Source organism: Trematomus bernacchii, unplaced genomic scaffold (genome assembly GCF_902827165.1).
Source record: "Trematomus bernacchii unplaced genomic scaffold, fTreBer1.1, whole genome shotgun sequence".
Lineage (NCBI taxonomy): Eukaryota > Metazoa > Chordata > Actinopteri > Perciformes > Nototheniidae > Trematomus > Trematomus bernacchii.
The window spans coordinates 6,391,550-6,400,970 of NW_022988066.1; positions in this window are offsets into that span (position 1 = coordinate 6,391,550).

Consider the following 9,421-nt stretch of genomic DNA (forward strand, 5'->3'; position numbering starts at 1 on the left):
TCGCTATTTTTTCAGGAAATATTCGTATAGAGGTGATTACACGGACTCGGTTGACCCCCCAGAGCGTTTCGTTTGCAAATCTATCCACCTTGGGACCCGTTATCGTTTGTGTGGTCAGTTTCTATCGGCCCCGTGTAAATAATAGGGCTATACGCACGCGAAACTATGCAGATACAAGCAGTTTTCTCCTCGTGTAAACGGCGCCTAAGTGCACTACTTGTTATCCTCCACCACAACAACATCCTCTCCCAGAATGCACTGGGGCAGTGGAGACAAAAGTATAGTAGTGGGTAAAAGGCATAGAGAGGGGGATGTTGAAGCCAGGCTGAGTGGTGGAGGTGAGATGTTGATTGGAGGAGACTGCAGAGGGCGGAGAGCTAAACCTGTTGAAAAAGGTGTTGAGTTTGTTAGCTCTCTCTCCAGGGTGCCCTCAGTCAGTCTGTCTCTCCCCTTGAACCCCGTCATGGCCTTCATCCCATTCCAAACAACCCGGCTATTGTTCTGTTGGAGCTTGGCCTGCAGCTTCTTCCTGTAGAAATCTTTGCTCAGCCTCAGCTTGTCCCCTTATATTTATTTATTTACATTTTAGGATTTGTTTGTACATGAATATTTTCTTGAATAAAGGAGAAATAAAAGAGTTACAAATGAATACTTACATGTAAGATGGTGTGCATTTATTGTGTCATTAGTTCACAGATATCACGTGAAAATTCCTAAAACCATAACTTGTTTAGTTGAAGGCAGATGCTTTTTAAACGCGGGTGAATACAGTGAACAATGTTATTTACACCCGGGTGACTATAGGCAACAATGCTATTTGATCTATGTGATCTATAGTGACTATAGGCAACAATGCTTTATGCACCCAGGTGAAAATAGTGAACAATGCTATTTGCACCTGGCATTGTTCACTACAGTCACCCGGGTGCAAATACCATCAGCCTTTTTATTTTGCCACAACAGTATCAAAGAAGCCGAACTGGTTTACTTACCACCATAGATGTATAAAGAGAACTCCCTCTGCAAAGTTTCCTATCATAGCATTTTACTTGACTAAACTAGCTAAATCAACTTGGCTCAACTAGTTACATTAGCTCATATATAACCATTTCATTTAGATTATAAAAACATTGAGAAAAACCTAGCATTTTCGTAAAGGGTTTATTTGTGTTTCATGTATCCTACATTTTACATTTGTATCCCTCACTCCAAAGACTGTCTCTAAAAAGATGTCTTCAACTCCAATTATGACATGACTTTTGGAGCAGGCTTCTAGTCTAATGTATCACTTTAGGCATTATGTGACAAGGTGAGGGAGTGCATATATCCACCCCTTTAGTTTAATGCATGAATATTCATCAGGTGATCATGGCGGTACTTTATGTTTTTCTAGAAGGTTAGCAGGTGTTGGAAAGAAAGGACTAGCCGTGCTTTTGACAGTTCCCACTAGGTACGATGAGATGAGTTTTATCTAATGAAATTCCCTGGCTGAAAGAACATGAACAATCAGAAAAGAAAAAGGAGAGTGCAAAATGTACCCTGTTTGACACAAAAGTGTACCATGGACGTAAAAGTAAATTAGCTAATTCTGCTGGGTTTCAAAAAATGAGATAATGCATTATCCAGTCCCTTGCACTTTATGATGACAGACATTTCTTAGACATTTGCCGGTTCTTTGGTTGAATGAAAAGTGTCTACTTGAATGCAACACCTCGTGTTTTTAGGCATGATGGAATTCGTCTTTTAGGCCTGGTTCTCAAATGTGTGATAACTATCCTTCTTGCTGTGTTATTGAGCATTACTTTGACAGGTTTGAAAAAAATGATGTGACATTTAGTTTTAAATGTGATGCAACATACTTGTCTGTTACTAAGCTATAGTCCAAATCAGCGTAGAAATAAAAGCCAGTGACAATAATTAAAGATGATTACAGAGAAAAGCAGGATCAGCTATGAATAGGCTTTTAAGCAGATATATAAAGGGTATTTGGATAATTAAGCAGGTACTCGGCTCAACCCTCAGGCGCATTCAATGCCGAAGAAACCCTTGATGTGTCCCCATTAAAATATTGAAAAATTGCAATGACTAAGAACGACATTATTTCAAGTTTCTGGGATGTACCTGTGAAGTGTCACAATGAGAGCAAGGTAAAAAATAACTTACATCTATGCTGTAATAGGACTATTGTCAAAATGTTTATTAAAACAATAGTCAGATGTTAAAACTTATAACAAATATTTGATACTGAAAAATAGAGTCTGAATCGTATGGTTCATTCAACAGTTTAATAATGGCTCAGTGAGTGGATCATCTTTCTTCTTTTAGACTAAAAGATGGATTCAACTAGCTTGAGCTGTGTCACCTTTTATTCAATAATGGGGGTTATTCATTATTGGTTCACCGGAGCAGTTGAAATTGGAAATGAGTCTGCACTCATGGCAGGGAAGCAATTTCTCCCTAATGGAGCCTAAATGTGATCCAATTTGGAGGCAAGAACTTTTTTCTCCCCTCTCTGGCTGTCTTAGTTATTACCATGGAAACCACAGCTAGGTAAGCCATACATTTCTGGAGTGGATGCTCCAGATAAAAAATAATTTGACAATTTTATAAAAGCAAAATATATTTTCATGGAAAATTGTAATCATGTTGAAAAGTCAGAGTTCCTGGTTGAAAATGTGGTGAGTTCACCTGCAGAAAAACGTGCCCCATTAAACTTATGCGTACTAAAAGTACAGAGATCTCCATGGAGAGTATTGGCTAAGTTGGAACTGTGTGAACTTGCTTTGCAAGGGTTTGAATGTAATGGTTGTCAATATTTACTCTCTAATGGAATGAGAACAATATATTGTCTTGCTGTACACAGGTTTGGTACTCTGCAGCAAAAGACTAAAATGCAGCATTCGTCATAATGCTGAAGACGCTTTGTGCAAACCTGTACCCTGACAATGATCTGTATAGTACAAAGTTGTTCTTATACTTAAGTAGTGACATGAATCTGGCGAACAACTTTGTGTAAGAGATGTAGTCTTATTTGAAGAATTTAAAGAGCAGGTGGAAGGAAGCATTATCAGAAAATCATGTAAGTAAATTTGCTTCAACAAGGCCTTTATCTTTCAGTTCCCCGTGGTTATTTCCCAAAGTGATGTAGAAATAAACAAATGAACTGGTGCTATAAAATTGTTTTGCAGATGATTAAACATACAGTAGATAATTTATCAATATACAGATATGAATGAATTCCTAAAGCAGGACTGTGAAAACGTCAAAATAAATGCTGCATATTTCCTCTTAGAAATAAAAATGAATGAAAACGATTTAAACACACAATATCTCTATTTAAATTAATTCACAAAGAAGGAGTGCTGGAGTAAGTACTAGCTTTTAATTAGCTTAAGTAAAATAACAAATAAATCATTGCAGAAATAATCCATTTTTTTTTTACTTTCAACTTTGTTGATGGTATATTTACAGATCTGAAGTAGTCTGAGCTAGCATTGACATTCTCATGCTCCAGTTCTTCTTTACAATTATCCAATACATAAATGGCACAAAACATTTCCTTGTTGTTAGAAGCCTTGGGTATCTGAGGCCTTCCTAGAGCTTTACTGGTAATGAATGTATCTGAGGACAGAAAAGCGGCTTCATTATTTGATATCTTTCATGGAAACCTTTTCTATGGTACCTTTTTACTTCATTTCACATGAAAGTTTGCTTTCTCTAATGGATAATAGGCCCATGGAACTTTCACTGCGATCTTAATACGCCCCCCACATTCACTCACTTCAATCATTGAATCTATGAAGGTTTGAAGTTAACAAGCTGTTTACGGACAGACTCTGCCATTGAGTTTCACATCAGTGATGGAGAGATGACACAATAAATTGCATGTTGAATAGATATGAAACAATAAAAAATAAAGGCCGGCAAATGCCTTTCTTCATTCTCAGTGACCCTTTGATAAAACTTTCTCTAATGCAATGCAGGTAAGATTGTTTGTAAGCAGGTTGGTCAATTATAAGTCAGCTAGTCCAAGCTGTTTTGACTATTTAATTATATGATAAAAACATTATATACCAATTCACATGCTCTGTCATGAACTTGGAAACACAAGGAAAAGGACTCAAATGCACGACCCGGGAGACAGAGGTAAAGTATAAGTAATATACTTTATTTCCAAAATATGTATACCAAAAATGATCGACACTCTTAACGAGGTGACAAAAAGGCTAAAAAAAGGCACAAAGAAAATCGCTAACTACGTGAGGAACAAAACCTACAAAGAGTTTCAGGAGCATGAATCAGGCTTGAGACAAGATATGAAATCGCTGGTAAGCAGACTACTGGCATGGAGACAGGACAAGACGAACTGACACAAGACAAAGGAAGGCTGGGGAATTTAAACAAAAGGTAATTGGCACAGGTGGAAACAATCAGGGGCGGGGCTGACGCTGATGAGAGCGGGAGACACACACAAGGATAGGGAGTGAAGGGACTTGGGTTGCGGTCGAATAGTCCAAAAATCAGCTCCTAACGTCTATCCCTATCGTCTATCCCTTGACCTCTGTGTGAAACGTCACGGGATTAAGGGATAGTGGATAGGAGAATTTAATTGAAATAAAAAAGGAAAGTGAAACTTATGCTCGTCACCCTCTCCCTCCGGTCCACATTAATACAAATGATCCCAATATGTATGATTGTATGAAAAGATCTTAAAATCAATACAAATGTATTTATTATAAACGTTACTCCTTAACATCTATCACTGTGTATATCACCATTCAAACATCTTTTAAAAGTTGAACAAACCCCACACAGCTCAGTAAAGACTGTGAAATGTTGACTTTATTTGATCATTTCAGTAAAAACTAACGTTCATATTTCTCTTTTGATTATAACACTGATGAACGTTCAAAACAAAGCACTTTGGCAAGTTACCGTTTTAAAAAGCTTAATAAGCACCGTAACTTTCATGATATAATTTCTCGGTCATAATCGGTTGTTTCCGTGAACGGCCAACTGTTGTGTGACGGCAAATGCTGCGGCTGCAAGGCATTGTGGGGCAGCATTTTCTCCTCTCCTTTCGTAAAGGGAGGTCCAGTGGTTCCTAAGCTAAAGGAGGTTATAAAGGAAGTTTGAAACCTCCTTTACTATCATCTAGAGCAGGGGTCACCAACCTTTTTTAGGATGAGAGCTACTTTCAAAAAATAAAACAAGTCAGGGGCTACTTTTACTCCTCTTTTTTTTTTTTGCAGTGTATATATTTAGCACATTTTAACATTATTACATGCTTACCTTTAACCTGATAGACCCCAAGCCTGTTTTTCAGGTATCAGGCTCGAAAATGACATTTCCAGAACAAATTACCATAACTACACTTCTAAAAGGGGAAGATTAATTATCTTTTTTCTCAAAGTAATTATAAACCTGTGAGTTGGATATAGAAAAGTCAGAATCAATATAGATGTTTTTTATTTTAAAGAAAATTCAGATTGAACATAGTAAAAAACTGTAAATTATAGTGTCCGTCCAAAAATTCTTTTTTACTTATAATGAAAACTATGGGTTAGTAGACTCAAAGCTTTAGGAATCCAAAGTACAACATATAATAAGTACCCTGTATCAAGATTGATGCAAAACAAGTTACATTTTACCTTTTTACAGAGGTTTAGCAAAAGAAACTCCACCTCTGAGGTGATTTGGGTGGAAATGGGCGTTTTTGCCGTTTCTCTGGAACCCATTGGTCGATTTTGATGATTGACATCTCTTTTTAACCGCTAGAGCCAATGGAATCGAGGGAAAGTTCCACATACACACACAGGTTACCAAATAAGGAGTGAGAGTGACGCGTAGAAAAACCGGAAGCTGCGCTAACCTCTGGTGGCTACCATTAGCAGCTAATTTTTCTTCTCCGATTTTTGCATAAAAATGGAATTATGGATTATCAATCATTTTTTCGATCGGTATAGCTAGAGTTCTGTGCTAACGGCCTTAAGATTTTTCCGCTTGTGGCTAATTCAGAGGCTCGGCGTTAGCTTTGTGTTTTTTTTTGCAAAAAAAAAAAAAAATGATCAGTTAGCTGAGTTTCTTCCCGTTACATGGATATAAAACATTCATAGTTTATTAAATATTAAGAAGCCCTCAGACGCTGTTTCCTGCAGATGACGCGTTTTTCCCCCCGGTGGCGGGGGGATGGGGTCTATTAACCTTTGTGTGCTGTTTGGGTCTGTGGGACCCGTTTTCAGTGTTTACGCCTGTAAAACGGGTCCCACAGACTTGCGCCAAGTCTGGGCATGTTGAGAGCTGTACATACACACAAGGGGAGTTAGTCGGTTCCGTAAGAGCCAGCTCTGTCCCCGTTGTTTTCACAAACACCCCCGCCTCTGTTAGTACACATTTACTGACACAAACATTTGTATCATCTGTTGTAGACCCAAATACATTAAATAAAATAAGAACTAATTCTCAAAAAAGATAAACGCCATTCTTAAAATGTATAAACGAACAATAGTTGGATTAATATTGATTAGAGTGCACAATAGAAATAAAATAATTCAGAGAAGAAAAAGAGATATGTTATCTATCAAAACCCAGTTAGATTAACATTCATTGGATTGCACACTTTGTTTATTGGTGTGGATATGTAGCAAATTAACATTTTAAATAGCACTTAATGACTGACTGAATGGAAATTACAATAAATGAAAATGTAAAACGAAAAAGCGATCATGAAAATGTTTCCAATAAATGAATAAAATGATCTTTGTCCACTTTGTTGTTCAGATATATCACATATTTGTAACTGAATGATGCATTCATTGAAATAAAACACAGTATGAACTGAGGAGTGAGTCCCGTGAGTTTCATGTGTTTTCTTCACTCCGCTGGGAAACTGCTCTCATGTCAAGAAGCATCAGATCAGTGCATGCGCTGCATCGTCCAATCAGTGAGCGATACACAGTAAGGGGGCGGGGCGAGTGTCTGAGGATTTCATCGAAGGATGGTCTGGTGGTTCCTCGGTTATAGCTCCTCCATTATCGCTCCTCGCTCCTCGCTCCTCCGGCAAAAATAAGGCCATTGGGACGCTACTCAAGATGGCGCAGACAAATCAACTTCCGGTGAGACCGAGACCGAGGAGCGAGGAAATGAAAAATAAGAGAAGTGAAACGCAGCCTAAGCTAAATGGACTATTCGACTGCAACCCTGGAATGAAACACAAAAGGTGAGTACCAAAATAAGACAGGAAGTGGGAGACAAGACAAAAAATGATTAAATAAAAACATAAAACATGACTGAACTCAACACTTTTGACGGGACACAACATGCACGGTTTTATGAACACATTTGCTCTGACTTTACACGGGTAAATACTGAAGATAAACTTGATTGACTTATAGATAATAATAAATGCATTTTGTTGGCTGTGTAAAAATATGCATCTACATGACTGTGACTCCGGGGCGGCGGGTACTGTAGGCTAGGGAAGGCTAAGCCTTCCCAAATATTTTTGTCACTGCATCCTGGTAACATTTAAATATAATGTAATGTATGTGTCTTTGACATTAGCGCTGCTATGCAGCCACCGGACGGCGTGCAGTCGCACGCGCAGGCATCTTTGTGTCAAGCGGGCTTCGCTGTCGGACCGTGATGTGATTGGCCAACCCTTCTGTGGCCAATCACATCACGATCCGACAGCGAAGCCCGCTAATTTCAAGTGCAAAATTAGCTACTGTATAGTATAGTGTACATTGGCGGTCGAAAATGGATATACGGACTTTTTTCAAGGCAAACAATAAAACGAATCCCGATGCCACAACGAACACCTGCCAAGATAAGGTTACAATGAAGTTGGGCAGTGCCTGGGGCAAGCCGGGAATTGAGCCGGGAGCGGCGGGACGCAAGCCGGGAGCCGAGCCGGGAGCCGAGCCGGGAGCCGAGCCGGGAGCCGAGCCGGGAGCCGAGCCGGGAGCCGAGCCGGGAGCCGAGCCGGGAGCCGAGCCGGTCAGTGCGGGAGCCCAGCCGGGAGCCCAGCCGGGAGCCCAGCCGGGAGCCCAGCCGGGAGCCCAGCCGGGAGCCCAGCCGGGAGCCCAGCCGGGAGCCCAGCCGGAACCGGCGGGAGGCAAGCCGGGAGCCCAGCCAGTCAGTGCTCTGACCTACGTTAGTCCTACTGCCGCCGCTACTGACTTGGGAGACAGAGAAAGCGGCCCATCTCAGCCCATCCTGCCGGACTACCCAAAAACGTTTTTCGGGAAACAGAGAAGATCGTTTTCATCTGAGTACTACAAGACCTACACTTTTGTAGAATACAGCAAAGAGGCAGAGGCTGTGTTCTGTTTTCCATGCAGGCAATTCCAGTGCAGCAGCGGCTACAGAGATTCTGCCTTTTTAACTAATGGTGTGCGGGATTGGAAGAATGTGTTGCTAAAATTACAGCGAGATGCGGAATGTGGATCACATCGGCGGTGCATGGAGCTGTGGCAAGGCTATGTAGCATCTAAAACCACTGGTTCTGTCGCTGCCCAGTTTAGTGGCTCTCACAGAGCAATTGTTAAGTGTAACAGGGAATATGCAGCCGATATTGTGGATATGGTGCTTTATCTAGGCAAACAGGGGCTTCCTCTACGAGGGCACGATGAACGGGAGAGCTCTTCGAATCAAGGACACTTTTTGGAGCTATGCAAATGAACTGTTGGAAATAGCAGCGAAACAAGTAGAAAACATCATCATTCGTAGCATTGAGGATAACGGATTTTACACCATTCTTGTGGACGAGGCACGTTCATTTAAGCAGGAGCAAATGACAGTGTGCGTCAGATATGCAGAGGGACTGGAAATCAAAGAGCGATTCCTTGGATTTGTGGATTGTTCAGAAGGGGCAGACGCAGAGGCACTATTCTGCCAAATCAAGCAGTTTCTGGAGCAATGCGGACTGTACCATTTACCAATTGTGGCACAGGATTACGATGGGGCAGCCGTCATGTCTGGTCATGTTAATGGTGTTCAAACAAAACTACGCCAGGATCACTCGTCGGATATTTACATCCATTGCATGGCTCACAAATTGAACCTTGTTTTGGTGGATGCGTGTAAGGGGTTTTTTCTCACCCTTGAGAGTCTGTACACCTTCTTCGCCCAACCTGGAACTCATCATGCATACAAACAGCATCAAAATGAGCTGCGTTAAAGTGGAGCTTACGCACTGAGCAACTTGTAGATGGAAAACGTGTCTGCTGTGAAAGACTCTATGAAGGCCCTGATCTCCACCTTGTCCGAACTGTCGGTGCCACCTTATCGCAGATTTGTTGAGGCGTCTGGTCTGTTAAATGCTGTGAGAAGTGCAGATTTCTGCGTGAGTCTGATTATTTTCCATCAGTTACTCAGCATGGTGCATGTCGCACACAAGGCACTTCAAGGGAAAGAGACA